Below are 9,767 nucleotides of genomic sequence, written 5' to 3' on the forward strand. Positions count from 1 at the left end.
CTACAATCTGACATCTGTATCGCTGATTCCCCTCCAGTCTCCAGACTGTGCGTACCGGTACGCATGCCTCAGAGTTTGCTTACGGGTACGCACACTTTCCCGTCAAGTTTGGTTTTTATAGATCACAACATTTGCGTGGAAAGTGGCGTACGCACGTTTCCAGCCCCGTTTTGTGCGTACGCAAGCTTTATAAATGAGGGCCCTGGCCCTGCCCACAGCTGAGAGTTGGTGTTAAGTTTCTTTTGTTTATTATTTTCTTGCTACTTTGTTTCTTGTTTATTCCTATTTGGTTTGCGTTTAACTTAGTTATTAGGTTTATTCTTGTTTGTCGTTGTAAGTGTTGTGGGTGTGCGGATGAGTGTGTGTGTGTGTGTGTGTGTGTGTGTGTGTGAGGATAAGATCCTGTTTTAACAGTATAATATGTTTGCCTAAGTGTCCCTGTTGAGCGGTATTATAATTTGGTTTTCTTTCTTTTCCAGGACAGGAGCGGGTGTAGCGTGCGGCAGACTCCCCGGTGGTTCCCCTCTCACTCCCCTGAGTTTGGTGTGGCACTTGGTGGTTTGTAGTGGTTTTCTTTGATTTGAGTTGCCCCCCTTTTTGCTTTGGGTCTGTCAGGCTAAGCTCAGCCCTTGTCCTGCAAATATTGTTTATTCCTTTTTACTGCAACTTAGCGTTGTCTTAGGGTGACACTCAGGCAGTATCTTGATTGACATCTTTGTGTTCTTTTAAACTTGGTATATTTTAATAATAAATTTGGTTTTACATGGAAGTCCGTCTCTCGTCCTAGGTGGTAATTGTATTTCCTGGGGTGCAATTCCCTAGGTGGCGTTGTTTGACCGTTTTAGACTCTCCCTCCTACACGTTTTGGCCACACATACATAAAATTAATCAAGAACAAGTAACATTAGAAACAACACTAACTTCATGAAGTACAATATTTTGTATATAAAACACTGAACACTTCTGGACACAGACATAATTCAACATACAATGTCCATGACCTCAAGTTGCGAATAAACAAATACATAGCCAGTGTAGTAGCCATTTTTTAAAACAAAGTTTCAAATCAAACTTCAAATCATACAACTCAAAGGGCCACTGATGCACCATGGGTTGTGGTGTAGGCCGATGGGAAAAACATAACGTCCAAACAAATGTCAAGTTTCAACAAATGTGGTTTATTTAACCAGAAAGCGAGCAAACAAAGAACAAAGAAAATCCCTGTGACGTGAGGAGGGTCACGGTGAGGAGGTTGAGGTAGGGTGAGGAGGGTGACGGTGAGGAGGGTGATGTGAGGAGGGTGACGTGAGGAGGGTCACGGTGAGGAGGTTGAGGTAGGGTGTGGAGGGTGACGGTGAGGAGGGTGAGGACCATGCCTCAGCTCTATGTTCTATGTCGGCTGCCCAGCCAGTGGTCCTCAGTCGGCGGCCTGGTCGACACCTGACAAGAAGGAGGCTGAAATGCACTTAAAACGAGAAGAAGAGAAGTTGAGGTTAAGACAGCTAGAAGCTGAAAACGAAGTGGAAGTGGCACCAGCCGGGTGAGAGCCTATAAAAATCTAGAAGGCAGTGTGCAGAATCATGGAGAAGAGTGTGAGCCTGCTTAGATCCTCTCTTTAGATAGGTCCAGCTATTCACTTAACCAACGGGCTGTGTCATTCCAACCTCAAACACCTCCTGAAATAACAAGTCAAGACAGTCAATCTAGCCCAAGCAATTGCAAGCTCTTTAAAGGCCTGTCCACACGAAAACCTTTTTAGTGCGTAAACGCAGAAGTCTTGTGCGTTTCGCCCTGCCGTCCATACGGATCCGGCGTTTTCGCGTCATGAAAACGCACTTTTTTTAAACCAGCTCTCAGGGTGGAAAAGAAAAAAACGACACCCCTCCGTTTCGTGTTCGTTTTCGTGTGGACAGCAAAAACGAATACGCCTGACTTTTTCCCCTGCGACGTCTCGTAACAACAACAACGGCGGCCTCCGTGCTCGTAGCAGATATTCTGCTCGTCTGTACGTCGGCGTATCAGGGCCACTGTATGAAAACACCGGAGCCGAGAGAGGGGGGCGATATTCCGGGAAAAAAGTTGCAGATATGCTACTTTATTACGATGCTAACAAACAACCGCTAGCTACCTTCCCATGAATGTAGGCATTTATTTGTCTCATTAATCCATCCCAACGTGTGACAACGCCTCGTCAAGGTCCTTAGGGTGACGGCTGTTGATGCCTATTGTTGGTTTTATTTATACGGGCACAATTGTCATTTTATGGGTGTTTATTGATCGGGTGGTCGGGCGGAGATTAGCCGTAACTCTCACGTGTTGCCATAGCAATGGCAAACATCCGGTCAAGCTCCGTCTCTTCTTCTGCATTTTTGTAGCAGAAACAGCGCCGCATAAGGGCCTGGGATATGTACTACAGCGCGCTGAGTCGTTTTCAGTGGATTCGTCTGGACGACGCCAAGGCAAAACGGAGAAAAAAAGAACTTTTTTCGTTTCGCCCTTCCGTCCACACGAAAATGAACACGAAACGGAGGGGGGGGGGGGGGGGGGGGTTTCTTTTCCACCCTGAGAGCTGGTTTCAAAAGTGCGTTTTCACGACGCGAAAACGCCGGATCCGTCTGGACGGCAGGGCGAAACGCACAAGACTTCTGCGTTTACGCACTGAAAACGTTTTCGTGTGGACAGGCCCTTAGTCTAGTGCAGGTGAGAGTTGGCGATGAAATACCAGTTTAGTCTAGTGCAGGTGAGAGTTGGCGATGAAATACCAGTAGACATAATATCTGAATCTGAAGATCTTTTAATGCTGCAGCATGAGCCATTTCCCAGTGCAACACAGGAATGACTGAAGAGTCACTCTTTCTGTTGGCACTTATAATGCAGTTGAATTTACATACAGGTCTGACATCCTGCAGCCTCCCGTTCCAGGTGTCCCCAGATTTGTTTGATCAAAGGGTCATTGTCTTATCCTGCATCAATGGGCTTGTCTGGCGACGCCCCTGGTGGCAAATGGTCCTGCAATACGCATTGAGGACAGACAGCCATTTGCCCACAGAGATACATGATTAAATAGGAATTTCCCTCACAATAGCAGTTCTGATGATGCCTATTACAGCGCTTTGACATTGTTGCAGGAAAGATATGGAAATCCTTTCATCGTTCAAAAGGCCTTTTATGACAAGCTTATGAAATGGCCCAAAATAAGTGGAAGTGACCCTCCAGCCCTCAGAGAATTTCCAGACTTCTTAAAAGGCTGTGCTGAGGCTATGCCCCATGTTAAAGGGCTAGCCATCTTAAATGACAGTGAGGAAAACCATAAATTACTGAAGAAATTGCCAGACTGGACCGTGCGCCGATGGAGTAGGATTGTTGTTGATGAGTTGGATGCATCTGGTGAATACCCAAGCTTTTGAAATTTTACAGATTTCATGCAAAAGGAAGCCTGGATAGCATGCAATCCCATCGCCTCTCCATTTCTGATGAACTCCATGCCATGGATGTTTGGGAACGCCAAATCCGGACTGTGAGAAATGTGTTGAGGGCCACTCTTTCTCTCTGTCCTGGTAGACTAGATGATGCTTCACTCCGAACGTTGTTCTATGAAGCTATGGCCATTGTTAACAGCCGCCCACTGAACACGGATGGAATCAATGATCCCACATCACTAGAGCCCTTGACGCCCAACCATCTTATTCTTATGAAGACCAAAGTTGCTCTCCTACCTCCTGGTAAATTTGTAAGGGAAAACATGTATGCGTCAAAACGGTGGCGACGAGTGCAATATTTGAACAGTTTTGGAGTCGTTGGAGGAAGGAATACCTTTTGAGTATTTCTACACGGCAGAAGTGGCATGTGCCTGAGCGCAACCTCAAAGTTAATGATGTTGTCATCATCAAGGATGACTTTCTACCCAGAAACCAGTGGCAGTTGGGACGGGTGGTTGAACCCATTCAAGGAAATGACGACCTAGTTCGTAAGGTCAAGGTGCAAGTGGGGGATCGAAAATCACCAGGGAGACTTTCAATTATTGAAAGACCCATTCAGAGGCTGGTGCTCCTTTTAGAAAATGAGTGACTTGGTGTTTGCTATTATTATGCAAACATGTTAACATTTGTGTTTTAATACAACAATGTCAGAATTCATAAACCTGAGCTTTTACATTTTGTTACTTACTATTTAAAAATCATGTATGATTCTTCTGGTAATAAATTCATCATAACATGATTGGTGGGAGTGTAAAGAACAGTAGATTGTTTTGGGCTGTCACCTCGGCCTCTTTTTGTGTGCTGTCTGTTTGAGCCAGTGGATGGCTTTGTACTGCCATCCAGTGGCCAGTCTTGGCGAGGGTGGCAGGTTATAAAAGGGAGGAGACTATGAGCCCTGTAAGCTCACCTGTGCGTCTCCTCACCTGTGCGTCTCCTCACCTGTGCATCTCCTCACCTGTGCATCTCCTCACCTCCTCTCCTCTATTGATAGCTGTCTGATAAGCTAACTTAATAAATAAGGTGTAAATAGCAAACTGTAATAATAATAATAATAATATGAGTAATAGACTTCCTGGTTGAAAACAATAGAAGTCAAAGTGGGTAAAGAATATTCCAACAGATATTCAGTAGAGAATGGAACTCCACAGGGCAGTGTGTGCAGTCCAATGATAGAATGGTATAATAATAATGATAAATTATATTTTTGAAAAGGTTGGCCAAAGTATAGGAAAAACCCCTTCACGTCGACGGTAGAGCACTTTGGGTCAGCGGTCAATCTTTAGAATATCTAAGAGAATGCAAACTGCAATAGATAAAGTGGAAGAATGGACAAATAAATGGGGATTTAAACTGTCAATTGAAAAGTCATAAGCTTCACTAAATGCCATAAATCTGTACCCATGACATTGTATGGACAGGTTCTCCAACAGGTGTAAACATTTAGACAACGGGATAAACAAGTGCAAAAAGAGAAACAATATTGTCCGATCAGGTCTATCAGGTCAAGACTGGGGAGCAAGCAGGACATCCTAATATAGCCAAATATATATCAGGTTCTTATGAGAGCAGTCCTTGATTATGGCTGCCTATATGTCTGCAGCAGAAACAAACCTTTAAAGGCTTGATGTTGAACCGGCTCAGGCTCTACACATCTGTAGCAGAGCCTTTGCAACATCTCCGGTGTCGGCACTACAAGTGGAAATGGGGGAAAATGCCTGTGAGAATTCGGAGGGTCAAGCTAAGAGACTCGTTGGAGATGAGCCAGGCCTGCACAGAATAGATCGCCGCTAGGTAGTTTTGTGTCTGACTTGATCCCGACTTGCTCTGACGTCATGAACAAGTGGGCAACGATAGTCTCATGAGATCAAGGTGGCCGCAGTTTTTAGAGCCAGGTGCTGCAGTTGCTCTCAACCGACTGCAATCCCCGGGGCATGATGGGAAATGCCTGGCAGTTGCCTCATCTAAGAGCTGATGGGCTCTTAGTTTTGACAACAGCCAACACGTTTAGTAGAAAATGCTAATTTCCTGTGCGAGTCTAATATTTAACGTTAGATCGTGGGCTGTTAGTCTCATGTTGTGCAATTAAAGTTAAATCTGTTATGAAACATCTCATGTGGTTGATAATATTAATAATCATAATAACGACAATACAAGAGGTTATTTATATAGACCTTATTAAAAGGAGCAATTACCCTTCCGTGTGCTCATTAAAAAAAAAACAGATACACATTTAATACAGTATAACTGTCAAACTTAACTTGTGTGTACTAGATTCTATGATACTACCTCAACAGTGACTGACTCTGGCAGGAAGTCTGAATCCAAATGCACGACCCGGAAAGTTTTCAAAGTAAAAGATCTTTTATTACAATAACAAAATCAATGACCGAGGAAGTCCTGGAAAAACACAGGCAAATGACTAGACTAGGAATAACAAAAATACTCTGGCTAATAACCAATACGAGAAGGGATCTATGAATAAGCATTAACTATTTACAAAATAAAGAACAGAAAAACTCTGGCACTAGCGATTTACAAAATAACAAAAGGAATCTAAATATAAGTAGTGATGGGCAAATGATACTGAGGCTTTGGAGCTTGTGTCGCTCTTCCTGAAGTGGAGTGGTTCGAACCTCTGTGTCGGAGCTTGTATCAAACACCGGCGTCACGTGACCGAAGCACTAAAGCCCTTCATTGCTTTGAAATGTTTCGAAGCGTTTCATTGGCTCATAGTGTTAGTGTTCATGCGTCATGAGCCAGAAGAGGAGCAGACTGAAGCCTGCCACAGTGGAAAAAATTCTATTTCTGAATAAAAACATGTGAAGACCAAAAACCTGTCTGTTCTGTGCATAAACATTCCTCCTCGACCATACAACTTCTCCTATGACAAACTATTATCTGGACTCTGGTGTAAAACACTTCTTTCTGAGTTCACATACCATGATCAAATAAATAAACCCTTAACCAACATTTAACCCTTCATATCATTTAGATTTATCCGTTGGCTTAATCTGGGATGTTTTACAGTATGGGCGAGTATGAATGAACAAAACACGTTAATGACCACACAGTGTTTTCTAAACTTTTATTGTTGACTTGGGATTGAAACGGTGTCAGAGCTTCAGTCGCGCTCTTGACAGGTTGCTATGGCTTCAGTTGTCCACCAGATGTCACCATCACTGAAGCTTTAAATCTTTTTCAACACAATTGCTAAGGCTTCACTTGCCCACCACTAAATATAAGTAAAACTCTATCTACAAAACAGTGAACAGAAAATCTCAACATATCAACAGAAATCAAACTATTATTAGAAGCGAACCTTCAGCTCTTGAACAAGACAAGGGGTTTCACGGACACGAGTGATCACAACAACATTCATGACCGACTGACACAGGACAAAGGGAGACGCTGACAATATATACACATGAGGTAAGGAGAAACAGGTGGAAACAATCAGGGCGGGGCTGGACAATCACAGACGGGAACATGAGGGCAGGAAGCAAAAACACCTGAAACGAGAGGGAGACAATGTTACACAAAATAAAACAAGAAATGACAAGACAACATGAAAGATGAGACAAAAAAGTAACTTGATGGGAGTGGAAACATTACAAACAGCAGATACACTACTATACCATACAGTGTTTTATATACATACATTATATGTATACATTACTAATATTAAAGGGATAGTTTGGAATTTTGCACATAAGACCTATTTTCCAAGTCAGCCGGTGTGTTTGAGACGTCTGGAGACGTTTTCAAGAAATTTCATTCAGTTCTTCTAGTTGCCGAGTTTGCTTGTGCTATGGCTAGCGCAAGTCAATGGTTCTAGTTAGCATGGCATTAAAAATACTCATACCGACTCCACAGTGCACCCGAGGCAAATCAATTGTAACGGCAGACTATCGATGTACATATCTGGCGGACTGATATCACCTAGCACTTATAAGTTACCGGTTCTATAATAGTTTGTTTACCTGCTGTCATTGCTACAGACGCAGAGTAGCCTGCAGTGCTAGTTTCTTCAATCTCACAGAAATGGACACTTTTGGAGAATATACTGAAACTTTTGAAGACTCTGATGAGGAGTTTTTTTCCACCCAAACCCAACCGTACCTGTACGAGCCTGAATATACAGAGGAAGAATTGCACGAGAGGGATGCTGAAAGGGCAGAACGTGAACGAGCATCTGTGGAGACCGAGATAGCTGGAGCTGAGAACCGGGACCGAACAAACGGAGACTGGTGGTGCCAGGAGGGATTCCCCCGCAACACGTCCGAGGGTTTACGGGTCTACGGACGGAGCAGAGGTTCGGGTTTGCGGTGTGCGTAATTGTGGGTTTGCTTGGCCGTGGGCTGCCCGGGGGTTTGGGTGAGGTCCAAGGGCTTTTCACCCAGGTCTGAGGGCATGAGGCCCGACAATTCGACCCGGTTCGATTGCCTATTTATGGGCAGTATTTCGGGCAGCTTAGAGTTTTGAGTCTGACGGAGAGTCCGCATGTGTGGATTCGCGGAGCTGCCCGCTGCCCGGTGTTGGTCCGAGCTCCAAGGGCTTTCCACCCAGGTCTGAGGGCACGAGGCCCGACTGTTCGGCGTGGGGCAGGTCTCTATTTACCAGAGGGATTCCCCGCAACGCGTCCGAGGGTTTGCGGTTCTCCGGACGGAGCAGAGGTTCGGGTTCGCGTGGCCGTGGGCTGCCCGGTCTTTGGGTGAGGTCCAAGGGCTTTTCACCCAGGTCTGAGGGCATGAGGCCCGACAATTCGACCCGGTTCGATTGCCTATTTATGGGCAGTATTTCGGGCAGCTTAGAGTTTTGAGTCTGACGGAGAGTCCGCATGTGTGGATTCGCGGAGCCACCCGCTGCCCGGTGTTGGTCCGAGCTCCAAGGGCTTTCCACCCAGGTCTGAGGGCACGAGGCCCGACTGTTCGGCGTGGGGCAGGTCTCTATTTACCAGAGGGATTCCCCGCAACGCGTCTGAGGGTTTACGGGTCTACGGATGGAGCAGAGATTCAGGTTTGCGCTGTGTAATTGTGGGTTCGCGTGGCCGTGGGCTGGCCGGTGTTTGAGTAAGCTCCAAGGGCTTTTCAGACAGCCTTGGGGTTTTAAGTGCCGACAAATCGGCGATGTTCAGGTGTGAATTTACCGGCTGAATTCCGAGCAGCGCGTCTTAGAGTTTTGAGTCCGACGGAGCAAAGTAAAATTCCCCTGCTGTTGAGAAACTAGTCCCTCAAAAAATGGATGATTCATGCGATGCGAGGTTAGTTTTGTTTCAAATATTATTCTATCAACACAGATATGTACATCGACTGTCTAGTGTTTTAATTGATTTGCCTCGGGTGCACTGTGGAGTCGTTATGAGTGTTTTTAATGCCATGCTAGCTAGAACGATTGACTTGCGCTAGCCATAGCATAAGCGAACTCGGCAACTAGAAGAACTGAATGACATTTCTTGAAAACGTCTCCAGACGTCTCGAACACACCGGCTGACTTGGAAAATAGGTCTTGGCTGGAAAGAAATAACCAAACAAAAGTGCTAGTTGCTTCAGATAGGTTGACAGCTCTGTCCAGCATCACAACTGGAAAGTCATCATGCAGGCAGGACATAATATACAAAATTCTTCGGTTGCTACTCAGGCTGCATTACAGGGGAGTGGATATCTCCTTCCTTTGGGCCATGGGCGTTGGAAGGAAATGAGGAGGCAGACATAGTGGCCAAGCAATCACTCAACGACAGATAATATACAAATACCACTTAGTAAAGCAGAGGTTAACATTATTAATTTAAATCATATGCACAAAACATATTGGGACCTAAATGGCACAGGAAGACATCTGTACAATATTCCAAAACATGTAGGCGGTTGTGGAAAATGGAGCGAGAACCTAAGGGGAGATGAGGTCATTACCCATCTGAGAATAGCACATACAGGAATAAATCAAACACTACATATGATAAGCAAGCACTGGACACACACCTGAACCAGAAACTCTCAATATACTAATGGAATGCAGCAGGTATGACAAAGAAAGGAGGGAATTCATATCATAACTTAATGGTGGAACACACAAAATAACTATGGACACTCTGCTGGAAAGACCTTCTAATTAATTCCTTAAAGGAAAACACCACCGCATTTCCATACTGAACTATGTTCTGCTCTGATCTTAGACGAGGTGATACATACCTCCCTCTCCTCTGTGCATGCACTCAATGGCTCTTGCGCGCACTCGGCGCAGTGCTAATTTGCTAGCATGTAGCTTGTCCCAGTATATTCCTTAGGATCC

This window comes from Eutrigla gurnardus (assembly GCF_963514095.1).
Source record: "Eutrigla gurnardus genome assembly, chromosome: 4".
In the NCBI taxonomy this organism is placed as follows: Eukaryota; Metazoa; Chordata; class Actinopteri; order Perciformes; family Triglidae; genus Eutrigla; species Eutrigla gurnardus.